Source organism: Ovis aries, chromosome X, assembly GCF_016772045.2.
Source record: "Ovis aries strain OAR_USU_Benz2616 breed Rambouillet chromosome X, ARS-UI_Ramb_v3.0, whole genome shotgun sequence".
NCBI classification, from domain to species: domain Eukaryota; kingdom Metazoa; phylum Chordata; class Mammalia; order Artiodactyla; family Bovidae; genus Ovis; species Ovis aries.
Genome location: NC_056080.1, coordinates 138,642,579 through 138,667,722, shown reverse-complemented (window position 1 = coordinate 138,667,722; position 25,144 = coordinate 138,642,579). Strand labels below are relative to the sequence as shown.

General features: G+C 39.9%; 1 long non-coding RNA gene across 1 annotated transcript in view; it reads right to left on the bottom strand.

Annotated features, from left to right (window-relative positions):
- Positions 1-387: 387 nt before the first annotated feature.
- The window catches only part of LOC132658722 (uncharacterized), a 46,840-nt gene continuing 22,083 nt past the window's right edge, over positions 388-25,144 (bottom strand). Inside the window, exon 2 of the long non-coding RNA XR_009598708.1 lies at positions 388-1,680. This is a non-coding gene — a long non-coding RNA (uncharacterized LOC132658722). The remainder of the gene's footprint in view (positions 1,681-25,144) is intronic.

Genomic DNA, 25,144 nt, shown 5'->3' with positions numbered 1-25,144 from the left:
GTTTCTGAATATAAAATAAAATCTGGATATTTTAGCATTTGTCTATCATCAGAGCCAGAGAAAAATGAAAGTTTTTTAAAAGCAAATAGGAAGGAGGAGACAAACTATCATAGAAGAAAATTTCCCAGAACTAAAGAAAGACATGAGTTCTCAGACTTAAGAAGCCCATCAGTTGTCAAGTGCAATATATGGATAAAGACCCACACCAAGACACACTGTTGTGGAATGTCAGAATAAGTGTAAAAACAAAAACAAAAGCCTCTTAGCTTCCAGAAAGTAAAACATTGCCCTAAAGGAGCAATAATCAATGACATCTGAATTGCCATAGGCAACTTTGTGAAGGAAGACGATGGGACAATATTAAAAATTAAGAAAATAAGATTCATGTTAATGTTTTAGATCATATTTATATATCTGCACATTACTGAAAAAACAGATTAAAAAGCTTGCATTCCAAAACGAAAATAGTCCATAATCCCACCACTTAACCAGGTCAATGATTTTTTTTTTTTTTTTGCCAGGTTTTATTCTAGTCCTTTTTTATATGCATTTTCAAAGTTAATATATTTGCAATAGTATTCAAGGTAGACATTATATACATATCTATATATAGATATAGATATATTTGGGCTTCCCTTGTGGCTCAGCTGGTAATGAATCCGCCTGCAATGCAGGAGACCTGGGTTCTATTCCTGTGTTGGGGATACCCCTTGGAAAAGGTAAAGGCTATCTACTCTAGTGTTCTGGCCTGGAACACTAGTGGTATGGCCTTAGACTACCACTCTTTCTATCTTTGTTAGTTTCTCAAAATTTCTCAACTCTTCTAGGTTATTTTCTCTACCTCTTAAAAGTTAGAATCAGCCTATCAAACTTGAAAGAAAATTTCTGTTGGCACTGCTATATTTAAAGTGGATAACCAACTTACTGTATAGCACAGGAAACTCTGTTCAGTGTTACATGGTAGCCTGGACAGGAGGGAAGACTGGGGGAGAATGGATGCATGTATATGTATGGCTGAGTCTCTTCATTGTTCACCTGAAACTATCACAACATTGTTTGTTAATTGGCTATAACCCCACTACAAAATTAAATGTTTTTTTTTTTTAATTTCTGTTGGGTTTTAATGGAAATTCCATAGGATTTACAGAATAGTTTGATGAGGACTGCCTTCTTTAGAAAATTGAGCCTTTCCATCTAGGGGCATTGCATGTCTTTCCATCTATTGCAGTTATCTTTTGTGTGGAGGAACTGCTAGCATCACTGTCACAAACAAGTGGCTATGTCTATTATTCACATCCTCAGTTCAGTTCAGTTCAGTCACTCAGTCGTGTTCGACTTTTTGCGACCCCATGAACTGCAGCACACCAGGCCTCCCTGTCCATCACCAACTCCCGGAGTCCACCCAAACCCATGTCCATCGAGTTGGTGATGCCATCCAGCCATCTCATCCTCTGTCGTCCCCTTCTCCTCCTGCCCTCAATCTTTTCCAGCATCAGAGTCTTTTCATATGAGTCAGCTTTTTGCATCAGGTGGCCAAAGTATTGGAGTTTCAGCTTCAACATCGGTCCTTCCAATGAACACCCAGGACTGATCTCCTTTAGGATGGACTGATTGGATCTCCTTGTACTCCAAGGGACTCTCAAGAGTCTTCTCCAACACCACAGTTCAAAAGCATCAATTCTAAAAACAAAACAAAACAAAACAAAACATCAATTCTTCGGCACTCAGCTTTCTTTATAGTCCAACTCTCACATCCATACATGACCACTGGAAAAACCATAGCCTTGACTAGACGGACCTTTGTTAGCAAAGTAATGTCTCTGCTTTTTAATATGCTGTCTAGGTTGGTCATAACTTTCCTTCCATGGAGTAAGCATGTAAGTCTTTTAATTTCATGGCTGCAATCACTATCTGCAGTGATTTTGGAGCCCAGAAAAATAAAGTCAGCCACTGTTTCCACTGTTTCCCCATTATTTGGCATGAAATGATGCACATCCTATGACCCAACAATTCCTTTATCAATTTTGGAGTAATATCCATACTTAAACGTGCCCTACAGTATTCTCTATAGTAGGGGAAAAGGGAAATAACCTAAATGCCCTTCGATAAGGGGATGGATAAAGAACACATTTCCATCCATTGTTAAACAAATCACATCACAAAACACATTTATATTCATGTGAAGCACACATGCATGTACACAACACACACATTTTCACCACTCATCAACTTTAAAATCTTGAACTTACCTAATACTTACTTCACTTCATTGTTATTTTTCTAATTTGTGAGAGGATTAAATGGATTAATACTTCTAAAGTCCTTAAAGCAGTGGCTGGTACAAAGTAAATGCACTCAATGCTAGCTGAAGTAATTGCATTCAATGCTGTGTGTGTGTGTGTATCTGTGTGTGTGTGTGTGTGTGTGTGTGTGTGTGTATGTTAGTTGTGTCCAACTCTTTGTAACCCCAGGACTGTAGCCTACCAGGGTCCCCTGTCCATGGAATTCTCCAGGCAAGAATCCTGGAGTTGGTGGCCATTTCCTTCTGCAGAGGATCTTGCTTACCAAGGGATCGAACCCTGGTAACCTGCATTGCAGGCAGGTTCTTTACCATCTAAGCCACCAGGAAAGCCCTGCTACCTGCTATTGTTGTTGTTATTATTATTATTATTATTAGTCTTAGTTAAATTCAACAGATAATTCATTAACTAACCACCTTGTGTGAGGCACCCCATTATCCATTGGTGATGCAGAAACGAAAAAGAATCTGTCCCCATCATTGAAAAAGCTTACACAATGTGGAACAAATAGACACATATGTCTGCAATGGCCATATAATGTGGTAAGCACTTTGAAAGAATAATTGGGGAATGCTGTGAGCATACAGAGGAGGCTCACTCAACACAGGATTGGAGCAGGATGGGTAGAAGAGTGGGGCATTTTTTATATGGAAAATTCTAATGACAACTTTCTTTCCATCCCCTGTCCTTGTTAAAGGAGAGAAAGTCCTTCGTACATTATTTATTCTTCTCCAAACCTAAAAGTACCCACCACAATTTATGTTACCACAAGATTTTCTGATTACCGCTCAAGCTTGCCAACCAAAAGTAACCATTATGAGACATGACAGGGTTGTTCAGCAGGACAAGTTGGGAAATAACTATAAATCTTGCTGTCAGGCTCACAAGGAATTGACTTTATTCTGCAGGGTGCCAGCCTTTCATAACATAGTTTCCACATTCAGAGAGCATTTTATGGTCAGCTTCCAAACATTGTGTTGCACAACAAATATCTAAATCCCTTGCCAAGGGTTTAAGATTATATAAACTCAAGATAAACATGAGTCAGCATTGCATCACTATTTTTTTATAAAGGGGGGTGAGCCATGACAGTGGCATGTATTAACTAGAGTATATTAACTAGGAACCATATGGTAAGTTTCCAACTTGGATCACATTCTTACAAGATTCAGTCTGAAAATTCAAAAGAGAGATGGAAAATCTAATACTGATTAAAAGACAAACCTATAAGACAGTGATGGATTAAAGGAATATGGAATGTTTTTGAACTAATTCAATAAGAACTGTTCATTCTAGGACAAGCAAAAGTGAGAGATTTTCTGCCCATAAAAGCTCATGGTCTAGTCAGAAAAACAAAGTGCAAACACATAAAATGGGATGCTATAAAGTCTTTTACAATATGAACTTTAAGCATAGGCTAGAGCAAGTGGGATTTTAGCTAGATTTTTAACAAGGATTACACATCCCTCGTGAAAAACTTGTCATGGCTTCTTATTGCTGACAGGATAAATCTGCTTTTCTCACCTTGTCCCACAGACTATACTCAATGGTAATCTTCTAGTCCAACTAGAATGGCTTAAGCAGTATGCCCCAAGTTTCCCATCTGGAATACTCTTCTGTACAAAACCTAACCATGGGGAGCCATGTTGATCCCATCTCTTCCATGGAACCTTTGTGAATCAGAACAGAAAACACTCAAAGTTCCCTAGCATGGTCAGAATAGGCCTTCAACACTTGACTGCATCTTAATTGAATTAGTTTAGGTCTCTAAGGAAAGCAAGGGTCAACCACTAAAAGGATAACAAATCTAAAAAGCTGGAACAGCTAGCTTTGTCGAACAGCACTTTCCTGGGGAGAGGAAGACTTGGGAAGACTTGAATATTTTTATTTCCTACACGGAAGAATTGTACAAAAAAGATCTTCAGGACCCAGATAGTCATGATGATGTGATCACTAATCTAGAAACAGACATCTTGGAATGTGAAGTCAAGTGGGCCTTAGAAAGCATCACTACAAACAAAGCTAGTGGAGGTGATGGAATCCAACTGAGCTGTTTCAAATCCTGAAAGATGATGCTGTGAAAGTGCTGCACTCAATATGCCAGCAAATTTGGAAAACTCAGCAATGGCCACAGGACTGGAAAAGGTCAGTTTTCATTCCAACTCCAAAGAAAGGCAATGCCAAAGAATGTTCAAACTACCACACAACTGCACTCATCTCACATGCTAAGTAATGCTCAAAATTCTCCAAGCCAGGCTTCAGCAATAAGTGAACCATGAACTCCCTGACGTTCAAGCTGGTTTTAGAAAAGGCAGAGGAACCAGAGATCAAATTGCCAACATACACTGGATCATGGAAAAAGCAAGAGAGTTCCAGAAAAACATCTATTTCTGCTTTATTGACTATGCCAAAGCCTTTGACTGTGTGGATCACAATAAACTGTGGAAAATTCTGAGAGAGATGGGAATACCAGAATACCTTACCTGCCTCTTGAGAAATCTGTATGCAGGCCAGGAAGCAACAGTTAGAACAGGACATGCAACAATAGACTGGTTCTAAATAGGAAAAGGAGTATGTCAAGGCTGTATATTGTCACCCTGCTTATTTAACTTCTATGCAGAGTACATCATGAGAAACGCTGGACTGGAAGAAACACAAGCTGGAATCAAGATTGCCAGGAGAAATATCAATAACCTCAGAGATGCAGATGACATCACCCTTATGGCAGAAAGTGAAGAGGAACTAAAAAGCCTCTTGATGAAAGTGAAAGAGGAGAGTGAAAAAGTTGGCTTAAAGTTCAACATTCAGAAAACGAAGATCATGGCCTCTGGTCCCATCATTTCATGGGAAATAGATGGGGAAACAGTGGAAACAGTGTCAGACTTTATTTTTTGGGGCTCCAGAATCACTGAAAGTGGTGACTGCAGCCATGAAATTAAAAGACGCTTACTCCTGGGAAGAAAAGTTATGACCAACCTAGATAGCATATTGGAAAGCAGAGACATTACTTTGCCAACAAAGGTCTGTCTAGTCAAGGCTATGGTGTTTCCTGTGGTCATGTATGGATGTGAGAGGTGGACTGTGAAGAAAGCTGAGCACCGAAGAATTGATGCTTTTGAACTGTGGTGTTGGAGAAGATTCTTGAGAGTCCCTTGGACTGCAAGGAGATCCAACCAGTCCATTCTGAAAGAGATCAACCCTGGGATTTCTTTGGAAGGAATGATGCTAAAGCTGAAACTCCAGTACTTTGGCCACCTCATGCAAAGAGTTGACTCATTGGAAAAGACTCTGATGCTGGGAGGGATTGGGGGCAGTAGGAGGAGGGGACGACCAAGAATGAGATGGCTGGATGGCATCACTGACTCGACGGACGTGAGTCTGAGTGAACTCCAGGAGTTGGTGATGGACAGGGAGGCCTGGCGTGCTGCGATTCATGAGGTCATAAAGAGTCAGACACGGCTGAGCGACTGAACTGAACTGAACTGAAGAACCTCTTTGGTATAATTGTTCTCCAGTTTGTGAGTTGCCTGCCCGACTACTCTGTAGTAGCACTAATGGTGACCTCCTCCAAGAGGACCTATGCCACACACTTCATCTCCTAGGACTGATGTTTCTAGAGCTTCTGTCCTCATGGTAGGCCACTGCTGACTCATACCTCCATAGGAGACCGTCAAACACTCAAAGGCAGGTCTGTCTCTATATTTTGTCGGGCCTGCTCCTTTGCCTTGGTCCTGGTGTGCACAAGGTTTTGTTAGGGCCCTCCAAGCATCTCTGGTGGGTGTGAAGTTTGGTTTTAAACACAATTGCACCCCTCCTACCATCTTGTTGTGGCTTCTCCCTTGCCCTTGGCCATGGGGTATCTTTTTTTGATGGGTTCCAACATTCACCTATCAATGACAGTTCAGCAGTTAGTTGCAATTTTGGTGTTCTCATAGGAGAGAAATGAGTAGTAATGTGTATCTATTAATCTCAAATGAAATATTTTTAAAAAAGTTCCTGGCCAAGCCATTTGCTATCCTCACAAATACAGAAAAAAGGAAACAAATTAGCATTTTACCAGAAAGGCTTTAGATGACACATAAAGAATGAAGAACTGTGTTAAACCTTAGACAGTGTTACCAAAGGAACTGGCACAAAAGGGAATCTCTAAAAATAATATTAATACAAATTAGTTTGAACTATTTAAAGAGATTGTGATGGGTGTCCAAGAGATGTCCTGGATAATTTCTTAAAGTTGCTTTCATTTTCAAACCAATGAATTTATGAGACAACTTGTTTTTCTCCAGGTATAAGCTCCATACATCTAATAAAGAAGCACTAAAAAGGAAGCATAATATTTTATTTAAAAATAATTGATACTTCCAATTAAATCATATTATACTAAATTATATTTTTTCATGCTCGTTCAAAACAGACTGTATAAAATAAAGATTTTTTAAGAATTATTCTGCAATGTGTAACCGTAATGGGTAACTAAAATTTAATCCAATTTGATGGCTTTAGCCTTAGGTCATATAAATTTCTATTTGGCCATTTATGATGAAAGATTAAGAAGAAAGAGATGAGGTTATAAATATTGCAGAGGTGGAATATGGAGAATGTCAAATAAGTAAATTGCCTGTCTTCATTACAGCAACAAAATTGTGATGTAAAGCCTGGTCCATTGGAGAAGGGAATGGCAAGCCACTTCGGTATTCTTGCCTTGAGAACCCCATGAACAGTATCAAAAGGCAAAATGATAGGATACCCAAAGAGGAACTCGCCAGGTCATTAGGTGCCCAATATGCTACTGGAGATCAGTGGAGAAATAATTCCAGAAAGAATGAAGGGATGGAGCCAAGCAAAAAAAGTTACCAGTTGTGGATGTGACTGGTGATAGAAGCAAGGTCCGATGCTGTAAAGAGCAATATTGCATAGGAACCTGGAATGTCAGGTCCATGAATCAAGGCAAATTGGAAGTAGTCAAACAGGAGATGGCAAGAGTGAACGTTGACATTCTAGGAATCAGCGAACTAAAATGGACTGGAATGGGTGAATTTAACTCAGATGACCATTATATCTACTACGGTGGGCAGGAATCCCTTAGAAGAAATGAAGTAGCCATGATGGTCAACAAAAGAGTCCGAAATGCAGTACATGGATTCCATCTCAAAAATGACAGAATGATCTCTGTTCATTTCCAAGGCAAACCATTCAATGTCATGGTAATCCAAGTCTATGCGCCAACCAGTAACACTGAAGAAGCTGAAGTTCAATGGTTCTATGAAGACCTAGAAAACCTTTTAGAAGTAACACTGAAAAAATATGTCCTTTTCATTATAGGGGGCTGGAAAGCAAAAGTAGGAAGTCAAGAAACACCTGGAGTAACGGGCAAATTTGGCCTTGGAATACGCAATGAAGCAAGGCAAAAGCTAATAGAGTTTTGCCAAGAGAACGCACTGGTCATAGCAAACACTCTCTTCCAACAACACAAGAGAAGACTCTACACATGGACATCACCAGATGGTCAACACAAAATCAGATTGATTATATTCTTTGCAGCCAAAGATGGACAGGCTCTATACAGTCAGCAAAAACAATACCAGGAGCTGACTGTGGCTCAGATCATGAACTCCTTATTGGCAAATTCAGACTCAAACTGAAGAAAGTAGGGAAAACCACTAGACCATTCAGGTATGACCTAAATCAAATCCCTTTATGATTATAGAGTGGAAGTGAGAAATAGATTTAAGGGCCTAAATCTGGTAGATAGAGTGCCTGATGAACTACGGACAGAGGTTTGTGACATTGTACAGGAGACAGGGATCAAGATCATCCCCATGGAAAAGAAATGTAAAAAAGCAAAATGGCTGTCTGGGGAGGCCTTACAAATAGCTGTGAAAAGAAGAGAAGTGAAAGGGAAGGAGAAAAGGAAAGATGTAAGCATCTGAATGCAGAGTTCCAAAGAAGAGCAGAAAGAGATAAGACACCATTCCTCAGCTATCAATGCAATGAAATAGAGGAAAACAACAGAATGAGAAAGACTAGTGATCTCTTCAAGAAACATAGAGATACCAAAGGAACATTTCATGTAAAGATGAGCTCAATAAAGGACAGAAATTGCATAGACCTAACGAGAGAAGCTTTGCTAACAAAGGCCCGTCTAGTCAAGGCTATGGTTCTTCCAGTGGTCATGTATGGATGTGAGAGTTGGACTGTGAAGAAAGCTAGGAGCTGAAGAATTGATGCTTTTGAACTGTGGTGTTGGAGAAGACTCTTGAGAGTCCCTTGGACTGCAAGGAGATCCAACCAGTCCATTCTAAAGGAGATCAGGCCTGGGTGTTCCTTGGAAGGAATGATGCTAAAGTTGAAACTCCAGTAGTTTGGCCACCTCATGCGAATAGTTGACTCATTGGAAAAGCCTCTGATGCTGGGAGGGATTGGGGGCAGGAGGAGAAGGGGACGACAGAGGATGAGATGGCTGGATGGCATCACTGACTCGACGGACGTGAGTCTGAGTGAACTCCGGGAGTTGGTGATGGACAGGGAGGCCTGGCGTGCTGCGATTCATGGGGTCGCAAAGAGTCAGACACGACTGAGCAACTGAGCTGAACTGAACTGAACAGAAGCAGAAGATATTAAGAAGAGATGGCAAGAATATTGAGAAGAACTGTACAAAAAAAATCTTCACGACCAAGATAATCATGATGGTGTGATCACTCCCTAGAGCCAGACATCCTGGAGTGTGAAGTCAAGTGGGCCTTAGAAAGCATCACTATGAACAAAGCTAGTGGACGTGATGGAATTCGTTCGAGTTGAGCTATTTCAAATCCTGAAAGATGATGCTGTGAAAGTGCCGCATTTGCTATATCAGCAAATTTGGAAAACTCAGCAGTGGCCACAGGACTGGAAAAGGTCAGTTTTCATTCAAATCCCAAAGAAAGGCAATGCCAAAGAATGCTCAAACTGCCACACAATTGCACTCATCTCACACGCTAGTAAAGTAATGCTCAAAATTCTCCAAGTCAGGCTTCAGCAATACGTGAACTGTGAACTTCCTGATGTTCAAGCTGGTTTTAGAAAAGGCAGAGGAACCAGAGATCAAATTGTCAACATCTGCTGGATCATGGAAAAAGCAAGAGAGTTCCAGAAAAACATCTATTTCTGCTTTATTGTCTATGCCAAAGCCTTTGACTGTGTGGATCACAATAAACTGTGGAAAATTCTGAAAGAGATGGGAATACCAGAATACCTGACCTGACTCTTGAGAAACCTATATGCAGGTCTGGAAGCAACAGTTAGAACTGGACATGAAACAACAGACTGGTTCCAAACAGGAGAAGGAGTATGTCAAGGCTGTATATTGTTACCCTGCTTAGGTAACTTATATGCAGAGTACATCATGAGAAACGCTGGACTGGAAGAAACACAAGCTGGAATCAAGATTGCTGGGAGAATTGTCAATAACCTCAGATATACAGATGACACCACCCTTATGGCAGAAAGTGAAGAGGAACTAAAAGCTTGATGAAAGTGAAGGTGGAGAGTGAAAATGTTGGCTTAAAGCTCAACATTCAGAAAACAAAGATCATGGCATCTGGTCCCATTACTTCATAGGAAATAGATGGGGAAACAGTGTCAGATATATTTTTGTGGGCTCCAAAATCACTACAGATGATGACTGCAGCCATGAAATTAAAAGACACTTACTCCTTGGAAGAAAAGTTATGACCAACCTAGACAGCATATTGAAAAGCAGAGACAGTACTTTGCCAACAAAGGTCTGTGTAGTCAAGGCTATGGTTTTTCCAGTAGTCATGTATGGATGTGAGAGTTGGACTGTGAAGAAAGCTGAGCGCTGAAGAATTGATGCTTTTGAACTGTGGTGTTGGAGAAGACTCTTGAGAGTCCCTTGGACTGCGAGGAGAACCAACCAGTCCATTCTGAAGCAGATCAGCCCTGGATTTCTTTGGAAGGAATGATGCTAAAGCTGAAACTCCAGTACTTTGGCCACCTCATGCGAAGAGTTGACTCATTGGAAAAGACTCTGATGCTGGGAGGGATTGGGGGCAGGAGGAGAAGGGGACGACAGAGGATGCGGTTGCTGGATGGCATCACCAACTTGATGGACTTGAGTCTGAGTGAACTCCAGGAGTTGGTGATGGACAGGGAGGCCTGGCGTGCTGCGATTCATGGAGTCGTGAAGTGTCGGACACGACTGAGCAACTGAACTGAACTGATACATCTGAACGGCTTCCCTGGTGGCTCAGTGGTAAAGAATTTGCCTGCCAAGCAGGAGACAGGATTTTGACCCCTGGGTCGGGAAGATCCCTTGGACAAGGAAATGGAAACTTACTCCAGTATTCTTCAAGAGTCAGACAGGACTTAGCGTATAAACCGCAACAAAGATATCCAAGACCTAATTCTCCAGAACCTCTGGACATGCTGTCTTAACATGATGAAAGCAAATTTGCAGCTGTTGTTCACGTAAGGATCCTGTAGGGGCTTCCTCAGTGGTAAAGAATCTGCCTGCCAATGCAGAAGATGCAGGTTTGATCTGCGGTTCAGAAAGTTCCCTGGAGAAGGGGATGGCTACCCAATCCTGTACTGTTGTTGTTGTTCAGTCACTAAGTCATGTCCGACTCTTTGCAACCCCATGGACTGCAGCATGTCAGGCTTCCCCGTCCTTCACTTTCTCTCAGAGTTTGCTCAGACTTATGTGCATTGAGTCAGTGATGCCATTCAACCATCTCATCCTTGTCACCACCTTCTGCTCATGTCCTCAATCATTTCCAGCATCAGGATCTTTTCCAATGTGTCAGCTGTTCGCATCACAGGGCCAAATATTGGAGCTTCAGCTTCAGCATCAGTATTCTTGCCTGGAAAATCCCATGGACAGAAGAGCTTGGCAGACTACATGGGGTTGCAAGAGTCAGACATGACTTAGCAACTATAGAATAACAACAGTGTATCTAAAAATTAGGGTTTAGGGACTTCCTTGGGAGTCCAGTGACTAAGACTTGGCACTCCCTTGTCAAGGAACTAGATCCCACATGCCAAAACTAGGAATTCACATTTCGTGATTAAAGATCCCACATGACAAAATGAAGATTAAAGATCCCCTGTGCCACAAATAAGACCCAGTGAAGCCAAATAAGTAAAAAAATAATAAAAACAAATAAAAATTAGGGTTTAGAATTAGAGATAGCATCTTGCTTTTTTAGTTTCATTCAGTTCAGTCGCTCAGTCGTGTCCGACTCTTTGCGACCCCATGAATCGCAGCACGCCAGGCCTCCCTGTCCATCACCAACTCCTGGAGTTCACTCAAACTCACATCCATCCAGTCGGTGATGCCATCCAGCCATCTCATCCTCTGTCGTCCCCTTCTCCTCCTGCCCCCAATCCCCCCCAGCATCAGCGTCTTTTCCTATGAGTCAACTCTTCACATGAGGTGGCCAAAGTACTGGAGTTTCAGCTTCAGCATCATTCCTTCCAAAGAAATCCCAGGCCTGATCTCCTTTAGAATGGACTGGTTGGATCTCCTTGCAGTCCAAGGGACTCTCAAGAGTCTTCTCCAACACCACAGTTCAAAAGCATCAATTCTTCAGCACTCAGCCTTCTTCACAGTCCAACTCTCACATCCATACATGACTACTGGAAAAACCATAGCCTTGACTACACAGACCTTTGTTGGCAAAGTAATGTCTCTGCTTTTCAATATGCTATCTAGGTTGGTCATAACTTTTCTTCCCAGGAGTAAGTGTCTTTTAATTTCATGGCTGCAGTAACCATCTGTAGTGGTTTTGGAGCCCTCCAAAATAAAGTCTGACATTGTTTCCACTGTTTACCCATCTATTTCCCATGAAGTGATGGGACCAGATGACATGATCTTCATTTTCTGAATGTTGAGCTTTAAGTCAACTTTTTCACTCTCCTCTTTCACGTTCATCAAGAGGCTTTTTAGTTCCTCTTCACTTTCTGCCATAAGGGTGGTGTCATCTGCGTATCTGAGGTTATTGATATTCTCCCAGCAATCTTGATTCTAGCTTGTGTTTCTTCCAGGCCAGCGTTTCTCATGATGTACTCTGGATATAAGTTAAAGAAGCAGGGTGGGAAGGCAAAGAAAGGCTTTATTTTCCTCAAACATAAAGCAAAGACTTGGGCTGGACAGTCATAAAACATATGCAAGAAAAACTCCACATAAAAGTAAAACAAAAACTAAAGTGGACAACAGATGACTTTAATCATTTTTGATGATTTTCAATTGACTACATTGTATAGGAAATTGCCTGTGAACCAGCCAAGGCACAGAGAATTTCCTGGGAGAAATTCCTGGACAGAGACATACCACAGAGATATTGCTTCCAGACCACCACAATAAAGCAAATATGGCAATAAAATAGGGCCCATGACATTTTGGTTTCCCCATGCATGTAAAAGTTATATTTACACAGTTTTATATTAAGTATGTAGTAGTATTATTTCTAAACACTGTACATATCTTAATTTTAAAATGCTTTATTGCTTAAAAGTGCTAAACATTATCTGAGCCCTCAGTGAGTTGTAATCTTTTTGCTGGTAGAGGGTCTTGCCTTGATGTTGATGGCTGCTGACTGATCAAGGGTTGTGGTTGCTGAAGTTTGTAGTGGCTCTAGCAATTTCTTAAGACAACAATGAAAATTTCCACACAGATTGTCTCTTCTTTTCATGATTTATTTCTCTGTAGCATGCAGTGATTTTTTAAAATTAATTTATTTGTTTTAACTGGAGGTGAATTACATTTCAATATTGTAGTGGTTTTGCCATACATCAACATGAATCAGACACGGGTGTGCAAGTGTCCCCTCATTCTGAACCCCCCTCCCCATCCCATTCCTATGGATTGTCCCAGAGCACCAGTTTTAAGTGCTCTGTAGCATGCAGTGATATTTTATAGCATACTACCCCTAAAACTACTTTCAAAATTAGCATCAGTCCTCTCAAACCCTCCCATTGCTTTATTAACTAAGTTTTTGCTGTATTCTAAATTTTTTGTTGTCATGTCAACCATCTTCACAGCATCTTCACCAGAAGTATTCAACTCAAGAAACCACATTTTTTGCTCATCCATGGAAGCAACTCCTCATCTGTTAGTTTTATCGTGTGTTAGTCACACAGTGATGCCTGACTCTTTGTGACCCCATGGACTGAAGCCTGCCAGGCTCCTCTGTCCATGGGATTCTCCAGGTGAGACTATTGGAGTGGGCTGAAGGGAATCTTCCCAACCCAGTGACTGAACCCAGGTCTCCCGTGTTGCAGGCAGATTCTTTACTGTCTGAGCCACCAGGGAAGCCCTGGTATAAAACTGAAATTCAACCTGCACATAAAGGTGGGCTGGTTTGCCTTTATCATGAGATTGCCACAAATCAGTCACATCTTCAGGCTTCACTTCTAGTTCTCTTCCTATTTCCACTATATCTGCAGTGACTTCCTCCACTGAAGCCTTGAACTCCTCAAAGTCATTCATGAGGGTTGCATCAGCTTCTTCCAAACTCCTGTGAACTTCGATATTTTGTCCACTTCCCATGAATCCTGAATGTTTTTCATGGCATCTAGAAGGATGAGTACTTTCCAGAATGTTTTCAAATTACATTGCCCAGATCCATTAGAGGAATCACTGTCTATGGCAGCTATATCCTTATGAAATGTATTTCTTAAATAAGATTTGAAAGTTGAAATTACCTCTTGATTCATAGCCTGCAGAATGGACACTGTGTTTGAAGCATGAAAAAAAAAAAGAACACATTGATCTCATTGTACATTTTCACCAGAGCTCTTGGGTTACCAGGTGCAGTGTCAATGAGCAGTAGTATTTTGAGAAGAATCTTTTTTCTGAGCAGAATTCCTTAACAATGCAATTAAAATATTCAGTAAACAATGTGGTAAAATGATATTCTCTCATCCAGATCCTGCTGTTCCACTTATAAATGGAACACAGACACAGTAGATTTAGCATTCTTCTTCTTCTTTTTCTGGCTTCACAGTACAGCATGTGGGATCTTAAATCCTGAACCAGGGTTCAAAACCAAACCCCCTGCAGTGGAAGAATGGAGTCTAAACCATCAGACCACCAGGGAAGTCCCCAGATTTTGTGTTATTCTTAAGGGCCTTAGGGTTTTCAGAGTAGTAAATGAACACTGACTTCAGTTAAAATCACTAGCTGCATTAGCCCCTGACAAGAGAGCCAGCCTATCCTTTAAAGCTTTGAAGCCAGGTATAGACTTCTCCTCTCCAGCTATGAAAGTCTTAGATGGAATCTTCTTCCAATATAAGGATGCTTTGTCTACATTAAAAATCTATTGTTTAGTTTAGCCACTTTCATAAATGATATTATACATCTTCTGGATAACTTGCTGCAGCTTCTACACCAGAACTTACTGCTTCACCTTGCACTTTGATATTATAGAGATGGCTTCTTTCCTTCAATCTCATGAACCAACATCGGTTAGCTTCAAAATTTGCTTCTTCAGCTTCCTCGCTTCTCTCAACATTTATAGAATTGAAGGGAGTTAGTGACTTGTTCTGGATTTGGTTATGGCTTATGAGGAGTATTGTAGCTGGTGTGACCTTCTATCCAGACCACTAAAATGTTCTCTATTTCAACAATAAGGGTATTTCAATTTCTTATCATCCATGTGATAAGCACAAAGAGCATTAATTTCCTTCAAGAACTTTTCCTTTACATTCACAACCTGGCTAACTTTTGGGTACGAGAGACCTAGCCTTCAGTCTATCTCAACTTTCCACATGCCTTCCTCACTAAGCTTAATCATTTCTACTTTTAAAGTGAGAGATTTTTTATTCTTCCTTTCACATGGCACTTAGAGGCCATTGTAGGCTTAATTTCAATTCATAGGTCTAATTTAAATATCGCTGTTTCTTAGGGAATAGGGAGACCCAAGGAGATGGAGAGACACAGAGAGAACGACCAGTCAGAACACAAAAAATGTTTTTTGGTTAAGTTTCACCATCTTATATGGGTGTAGTTCAGTTCAGTTCAGTCCCTCAGTCGTGTCCGACTCTTTGCGACCCCATGAACCGCAGCACGCCAGGCCTCCCTGTCCATCACCAACTCCCGGAGTTTATCCAAACTCATGTCCATTGAGTTGGTGATGCCATCCAACCATCTCATCCTCTGTCATCCCCTTCTCCTCCTGCCCTCAACCTTTCCCAGCATCAGGGTCTTTTCAAATGAGTCAGCTCTTCACATCAGGTGGTCAAAGTACTGGAGTTTCAGCTTCAACATCAGTCCTTCCAATGAACTCTCAGGACTGATTTCCTTTAGAATGGACTGGTTGGATCTCCTTGCAGGCCAAGGGATTCTCAAGAGTCTTCTCCAACACCACAGTTCAAAAGCATCAATTCGTTGGCTCTTAGCTTTCTTCACAGTCCAACTCTCACATCCATACATGACTATTGGGAAAACCATAGCCTTGACTAGATGGACCTTTGTTGACAATAGTGTCTCTGCTTTTTAATATGCTGTCCAGGTTGGTCATAACTTTCCTTCCAAGGAGCAAGTGTCTTTTAATTTCATGGCTGCAATAACCATCTGCAGTGATTTTGGAGCCCCCCAAAATAAAGTCTGACAGTTTCCACTGTTTACCCATCTATTTCCCATGAAGTGATGGGACTGGATACCATGACCTTTGTTTTCTGAATGTTGAGCTTTAAGCCAACTTTTTCACTCTCTTCTTTCACTTTCATCAAGAAGGTCTTTAGTTCTTTTTCACTTTCTGCCATAAGGGTGGTGTCATCTGCATATCTGAGGTTATTGATATTTCTCCCGGCAATCTTGATTCCAGCTTGTGTTTCTTCCAGTCCAGCATTTCTCATGATGTACTCTGCATATAAGTTAAATAAGCAGGGTGACAATATACAGCCTTGACATACTCCTTTTCCTATTTGGAACCAGTCTGTTGTTGCATGTCCAGTTCTAACTGTTGCTTCCTGACCTGCATACTGGTTTCTCAAGAAGCAGGTCAGGTGGCCTGGTAGTCCCATCTCTTTCAGAATTTTCCACAGTTTACTGTGATCCACACAGTCAAAGACTTTGGCATAGACAATAAAGCAGAAATAGATGTTTTTCTGGAACTCTCTTGCTTTTTCCATGATCCAGCAGATGTTGGCAATTTGATCTCTAGTTCCTCTGCCTTTTCTAAAACCAGCTTGAACGTCAGGGAGTTCATGGTTCACGTATTGCTGAAGCCTGGCTTGAAGATAGTGGTGCCCAAAACAATTACAATTGTAACAGCAAAGATCACTGACTGAGGATAGATCACCATAACAAATATAATAATGATTTTAAAAGTCTGAAATATTGTGAGAATTACCATAATTCTCATATAAAAACATAAAATGAGCAAATGTTGTTGGAACAATGGTGCCAATAGACTGGCTCATTTCAGGGTTTGCCACAAACATTCAACTTGTAAAAAAAAGCGCTGTATCTACAAAGAGTAATAAAGTAAAGCCCAATGAAAGGAGGTATGCCTGCAGTTATATTTTGATTTTATCTATGGTTATTGCTCTTCTCAAGTTGTCTATAATTTTGAAAAATTATTTTCTAAATCTGCAAAAATAAAACACAAGCATACCCATGTAAAATGAAAACTAGATAATACAGAGAGTGAAAACGTGAGCTCTCTTTCATCTTCCTGAGGTAATAAATTTGGCAGTCATTTCTGCATGCATTTACATAGAGAATGTGTATATACATAGATTATTTGTAGCTTTGTCTTTACACAAAGTGTAATGCTAAACTTATTACTCGATTTCTTTTTATTTAATAACATAGCAAGGTCATTTTTCCATACCATTTCTTCCATACCACTATATAGAGAGACACAATTTTTAAGCATTTTATAATGGTCCATTGTATGGATTAACATAATATTCTTAGCCAATAGTCTCTTGATGGATATTTGGGTTTTCAATTTCTTGCTATTACATATGACAATGAAATGAATCTTCTTCTAACCCATATTTCCATATTTTAATCTTCTTGATAGAGGCTAATGATGGTATGTTAAGCTTTTGTAATCCTATTTCTGTTCATTTATATTTTTAGCATCATCAAGTGCTTAATGAATTTTAAAAAGAAAGTAAAACTCACTCAAGTCGTGTCTGACTCTTTACAACCCCGTGGACTATACAGTACTTCTCCAGGCAGTTTCATAACCTTTAGCAAGTCCATAATTAAAATTAATAAAGGTGTAACACATCTGATAATCACAATAGTGTGAGAGCTTGTATAGTAAACAAGCACTTTCTTCTACTATTGGCACCAGTGTTTCCCCTATCATCTTTTAAATGGGAAATTCATGATGTCTTTCAAAATTTGGCTCAGCAATTCCAGTTGAAATTTATCCTACTTTTGTGAAAGTCATTCAATCATGTCTGACTCTTTGTGACCCCATGGACTGTATAGTCCATGGAATTCTCCAGGCCAGAATACTGGAGTGCATGGCCCTTCCTTCTCCAGGGCATCTTCCCAACCCAGAGATCAAACCCAGATCTCCCTCATTGCACAAAGATTCTTTAACAGGTGTAACAGGTGAGCCACAAGGGAAGGCCAGTGAATTTTGATATTACTTTTTTTCCCCCTACATCATGTCTTCTTTATTTTCAACTTGTAAACGGATGTAGAGAGATGCTAGACTTTAGGCTTTACAAATGCAAATAAATTCCAAGACTGTTTTCTGAATTTCCAGTTACTATAAAAATTAACACTTAGAGGTAAATATTTTACATGACTTTTGTTTTGTTGTTATTTTTTTAACATTTTTCCATGAGAGCATTTATTATTCATCTATTATGTTTATATTATTGCAGTTTCTTTTTTTAATTTATTTTTTAATTGTAGGATAAATGCTTTACAGAATTTGGTTGTTTTCTGTCACCTCAAAATGAATCAGCCATAGGTAAGGATATGTCCCCTCCCACTTCAACCTCCCTCCCATCTCCCTCTCCATCCCCACCCTAGATTGGTATAGAGCCCCTATTTGAATTCCCTGAGACATACAGAAAATTCCCATTGGCTACCTATTTTAGATATGGTAATGTAAGTTTCCATGTTACTCTCTCCATACGTCTTACCCTTTCCTCCCCTCTCCCCATGTCCATAAATCTGTTTACTATGTCTGTTTCTCCACTGCAGCCCTGCAAATAAATTTTTCAGTACCATCTTTAGATTCCGTATGCATGCATTAGAATAAAATATTTATCTTTCTCTTTCTTACTTCACACTGTATAATAGGCTCTAGGTGTATCCACCTCATTAGAACTGACTCAAATGTATTCCTTTTTATGGATGAGTAATACTCCATTGTGTATATGTACCACAAATTCTTTATCCATTCATCTGTTGATGGACATCTAGCTTGCTTTCATGTTCTAGCTATTGTAAATAGTGCTGCAGTGAACATTGGGAAATTTGTGTCTTTTTCGATTTTGGTTTCCTCAGGGTATATGCCTAGGAGTGGGATTGCTGGGTCATATGGTGGTTTTATTCCTAGATTTTAAGGAATCTCCATACTGTCTTCCACAGTGACTGTATCAATTCACATTCCCACCAACAGTGCAAGAGGGTTCCTTTTCTCTACACCATCTCCATCATTTATTGTTTGTAAACTTTTTGATGATGGCCATTCTGACAAGTGTGAGGTGATATCTCATCATAGTTTTGATTTGCATTTCTCTAGCAACGAGCAATGCTTTTGAACTGTGGTGTTGGAGAAGACTCTTCAGAGTTCCTTGTACTACAAGGAGATCCAACCAGTCTATCCTAATGGAAATCAGTCCTGAATAGTCACTGGAAGGACTGATGTTGAAGCTGAAACTCCAATACTTTGGCCACCTGATACAAAGAACTGACTCCTTGGAAAAGATCGTGATGCTGGGGAAAACTGAAGGCAAGAGAAGAAGGGGATGACAGAGGATGAGATGGCTGGATGGCATCACTGACTCGATTGACATGAGTTTGAGTAAGCTCTGAGAGTTGGTGATGGACAGGGAAGCCTGGCACGCTGTAATCCATGAGGTCGCAAAGAGTCAGACATGACTGAGCGACTGAACTGAACTGAGAAATGAGCAATATTGAGGATCTTTTCATGTGTTTGTTAGCCCTCTGTATGTCTTCTTTGGAGAAAGGTCTGTTAAGGTCTTTTTCCCACTATTTGATTGGGTTGTTTGTTTTTCTGGTATTGAGTTGTGTGAGCTGCTTGTATATTTTGGAAATTAATCCTTTGTCAGTTGTTTCATTTGCTGTTATTTTTCTCCCATTCTGAGGGTTATCTTTTCACCTTGTTTATAGTTTTCTTAGCTGTGCAAAAGCTTTTAAGTGTAATTAGGTCCCATTTGTTTTCATTTCCCTTACTCTAGGATGTGGGTCATAGAGGATCTTGCTTTCATTTATGTCATCAAGTGTTCTGCCTGTGTTTTCCTCTAAGAATTTTATAGTTTCCAGTCTTATATTTAGGCATTTAATCCATTTTGATTTATCTTTATGTATGGTTGCAGGAAGTGTTCTAATTTCATTCTTTTACATGTAGCTGTCCAGTTTCCCCAGCATCATTTACTAAAGAGGCTGTCTTTGCCTCATGATATATCCTTTTCTCCTTTGTCAAAAATAAGGTACCCATAGGCTCATGGGTTTATTTCTGGGCTTTCTATGTTATTCCATTGGTCTATATTTCTGCTTTTGTGCCAGTACTATACTGTCTTGATGACTGTACCTTTATAGTATAATCTGAAGTCAGGAAGGTTGATTCCTCCAGCTTCATTCTTCTTTCTCAAGACTGCTTTGGCTATTCAAGGTTTTTGTGTTGCCATATAAATTGTGGGTTTTTTTGTTCTAGTTCTGTAAAAAATGCCACTGGTAATTTGATAGGGATCAAGTTGAACCTGTAGGTTGCAATTGGTAGTACAGTCATTTTCACAATATTGATTCTTCTTACCCAGGGACATGGAAAATCTCTCCATCTGTTTATGTCACTTTTTATTTCTATCATTAGTATCTTATAATTTTCTTTATACATTTCTTTTGTCTCCTTAGGTGGGTTTGTTCCTAGATATTTTATTCTTTTTGTTTTAATAGTGAATGAGATTGACTCCTTAATTTCTTTTTCCAATTTCATTATTATCATATAAGAATGCAAGGGTTTCTCTGTATTTATTTTGTATCCTATGACTTTGCTAAACTCACTGATAAGCTGTAGTAATTTTCTGATAGTACCTTTAGGGTTTTCTATTTATAGTATCATGTCATCTGCAAACAGTGAGAGCTTTACTTCTTGTTTTCCAATCTGGATTGCTTGCATTTCGTTTCTGTCTCTGATTGCTGTATCTATGACTTCAAAACTATTTTGAATAAAAGCGGTGAGAGAGGACACCCTTGCTTTCTTTCTGATCTTAGGGGGAATGACTGCAGTTTTCCACCACCAAGAATAATGTTTCCTGTGGGCTTATCATATGTGGCCTTATCATATGTTGAGGTAGGTTCCTTTTATGCCCATTTTCTGAAGAATTTTAACCATAAATGCATGCTGAATTTCAATAAAGGCTTTTTCTGCAACTATTGCAATGATCTTCAAGAAAGTTAGAGATACCAAGGGAACATTTCATGCAAAGATTGGCTCAATAAACGACAAAAAGTGTATGGACCTAACAGAAGCAGAAGATATTAAGAAGAGGTGGCAAGAATACACAGAACTGTATTTAAAAAGATCTTTACAACTCAGATACTCATGATGGTGTGATCACTCACCTAGAGCCAGATATCCTGGAATGCAAAGTCAAGTGGGACTTAGGGAGCATCACTACAAACAAAGCTAGTGGATGTGATGGAATTCCAGTTGAGCTATTTCAAATCCTGAAAGATGATGCTGTGAAAGTGCTGTATTCAATATGCCAGTGAATTGGGAAAAGTCATAAGTGGCCACAGGATTGGAACAGGTCAATTTTCCCACCAGGCTCCTCCATCCATGGGACTCTCCAGGCAAGAATACTGGAGTAGGCTGCCATTTCCTTCTCCAGGGTATTTTTCCAAGCCAGCGATCGAACCCAGGTCTCCCGCATTGCAGGCAGACTCTTTAACCTATGAGCCACCAGGGAAGCCCAATCCCAAAGAAAAACAATGCCAAAGAATGCTCAAACTACTGCACAATTGCACTCATCTCACACTCTAGTAAAGTAATGCTCAAAATTCTCCAAGCCAGGCTTCAGCAGTACGTGAACCGTAAACTTCCTGATGTTCAACTGGTTTTAGAAAAGGCAGAGGAATTAGAGATCAAATTGCCAACATCCGCTGGATCATGGAAAAGCAAGAGTTCCAGAAAAACATCTATTTCTGCTTTATGACTATGCCAAAGTCTTTGACTGTGTGGATCATAACAAACTGGAAAATTATTCAGGAGATGGGAATACCAGATCACCTGACCTCCCTCTTGAGAAACCAGTATGCAGGTCAGGAAGCAACAGTTAGAACTGGACATGAAAAAACAGACTTTTCCAAATAGGAAAAGGAGTATGTCAAGGCTGTATATTGTCACCCTGCTTATTTAACTTATATGCAGAGTACATCATGAGAAACTCTAGGCTGGAGGAAGCACAAACTGGAATCAAGATTGCCGGGAGAAATATCAATAACTTCAGATATATAGATGACACCACCCTTGTGGCAGAAAGTGAAGAATTAAAAAGCCTCTTGAAAGTGAAAGAGGAGAGCGAAAAGTTGGCTTAAAGCTCAACATTCAGAAAATGAAGATCATGGCATCCGGTCCCATCACTTCATGGCAAATAGATGGAGATACAGAGGAAACAGTGGCTGACTTTATTTTTGTGAGCTCCAAAAATCACTGCAGATGGTAACTGCAGCCATGAAATTAAAAGATGCTTGGTCCTTCGAAGGAAAGTTATGACCAACCTGGACAGCATATTAAAAAGTAGAGACATTACTATGCCAACAAAGGTCCATCTAGTCAAGGCTATGGTTTTTCCTGTGGTCATGTATGGATGTGAGAGTTGGACTGTGAAGAAGGCTGAGCACCAAAGAATTGAAGCGTTTGAACTGTGGTGTTAGAGAAGACTCTTGAGAGTCCCTTGGACTGCAAGGAGATCCAACCAGTCCATCCTAAAGGAGATCAGTCCTGAGAGTTCATTGGAGGGACTGATGTTGAAGCTGAAACTCCAGTACTTTGGCCACCTGATGGAAAGAGCTGACTCATTTTAAAAGACCCTGAATCCGGGAAAGTTTGAAGGTGGGTGAAGGGGATGACAGAGGATGAGATAGTTGGATGGCATCATCAACTCAATGGACATGAGTTTGAGTAAACTCCAGGAGGTGGTGATGAACAGGGAGGCCTGGTGTGCTGCAGTCCATGGGGTTGCAAAGATTCGGACATGACTAAGCAACTGAAATGAACTGATTGCAATGATCACGTAATTTTTATCTTTCAATTTGTTAATGTAGTTTGTCACCCTGATTGATTTCTGTATATTGAAGAATCCTTGCATTCCTGGAATAAACCCAACTTGATCATGGTGTATGAGCTTTTTACTCTTTTGTTGAATTCTGTTTGCTAGAATTTTGTTGAGGATTTTTGCATATATATTCACCAGGGATATTGGCCTGTAGTTTTCTTTTTCTGTGTTGTCTTTGTCTGGTTTTGATATCAGGGTGATGGTGGCCTCATAGAATGAGTTTGAAAGTGTTCCTTCCTCTGCAATTTTTTAAAAGAGTTTTATAGGGATAGGCATTAGCTCCTCTCTAAATGTTTGATAGATCTCCCCTGTGAAGTCATCTGGCCCTGGGCTTTTGCTTTTGGGGAGATTTTTTTTTATCACAGTTTTCGATTTCAGTGCTTGTAATTGTGTTATTCATACTTTCTATTTCTTCCTGGTTTAGTCTTAGAAGATTGAACATTTCTAAGAATCTGCCAGTTCTTCCAGGTTATCCATCTTATTGCCATGTAGTTATTCATAACAGTCTTTTAAAATCCTGTGTATTTCTGCATTGTCTGTTGTAACTGCTCCTTTTTCATTTCTAATTTAATTGATTTGATTCTTCTCTCTTTTTTTCTTGATGAGTCTAGCTAAAGTTTTGCCAATTTTGTTTATCATCTCAAATAAGCAGCTTTTAGTTTTATTAATCTTTATTATTGCTTCTTTCATTTCTTTTTCAATTATTTATGCTCTGATCTTTATGATTTCTTTCTTTCTGCTAATTTTGGGGTTTTTTGGTTCTTCTTTTGCCAGTTGTTTTAGCTCTAAAGTTTGGTTATCTACTCAATGTTTTTCTTGTTTCTTGAAGTAGTATTGTATAGTTACAGGCTTACCTCTTAGAACTGTTTTGTTGCATCCCATAGATTTTGAGTTGTCATGTTTTTATTGTCATTTGTTTATAGGAATTTTTTTTATTTCCCTATTTATTTCTTCAGTATCCTGTTCGTTATTTAGAAATGTATTTCATAATCTCCATGTGTTTGTGCTTTTTACAATATTATTCTTGTAGTTGATATCTAGTCTCATAATATTGTGGTCAGAAAAGATGCTTAATATGATTTCAATTATCTTAAATTTGTGACCCAGGATGTGATCTATCCCAAAGAATGTTCCATGTGCACTTGAGAAGACGGTGTATTCTTCTGCATTTGGATGGAATGTCCTCAGGATATCAATGAGACTCATCTCATCTAATGTATCACTTAAGGCTTCTGTTTCCTTATTAATTTTCTGTTTTGATATCAGTCCACTGGTGTGAGTGGGGTGTTAAAGTCTCCTAATATTGCTGTGTTAGTGTCAGTTTCTCTTTTTATGTCTGTGAGTGTTTGTCTTATCCATTGGGGTGATCCTATGCTGGGTGCATTAGTCAGTTCTGTCACTCAGTCTTCACCAACTCTTTGCCACCCTACGGTCTGCACCATGCCAGACTTCACTGTCGATCACCAACAACTGGAGCTTGCTCAAACCCATGTACATTGAGTTGGTGATCCCATCCAGCCATCTCATCCTCTGTCATCCCCTTCTCCTCCTGACTTCAATCTTTCCAAGCATCAGGGCTTTTTCCAATAAGTCAGTTGTTCATATGAGGTGCCAAAGTATTGGAGCTTCAGGTTCAGCATCAGTCCTTCCAATGAATATTCAGGACTGATTTCCTTTAGGGTTGACTCATTTGATCTCTTTGCAGCCTGAGGGACTCTCAAGAGTCTTCTCCAACACCACAGTTCAAAAGCATTAATTTTTTGGCACTCAGCTTCCTTTATAGTCCAACTCTCACATCCATATATGACTACTGGAAAAACCATAGCTTTGACAGGATGGACATTTGTCAGCAAATTAATGTCCCTGCTTTGTACCATGCTGTCTGGGTTAGTCATAGCTTCTCTTCCAAGGAACAAGCATCTTTTGATTTCATGGCTGCAGTCACAATCTGCAGTGATTTTGGAACCTAAGAAAATAAAGTCTGGCACTTTCTCCACTGTTTCCCCACCTATTTGCCATGAAGTAATGGGACTGGATGCCATGATCTTTGTTTTTTGAAAGTTGAGTTTTAAACCACCTTTTAACTCTCCTCTTTCACTTTCATCATGAGGCTCTGTAGTTCTTCTTCACTTTCTGCCATAAGGGTGGTGTCATCTGCATATCTGAGGTTATTGATGTTTCTCCCTGCAATCTTGGTTCCAGCTTGTGCTTCATCCATCCTGGCATTTTGCATCATGTACTTATATACTTTTACATGTACTTATACACGTGGCTAAGCAGGCACAGGAGGGCCGAGGGAGCTATCCCACATTGAAGGTCAGGAACAGTGGCGGTAAGGAAATACC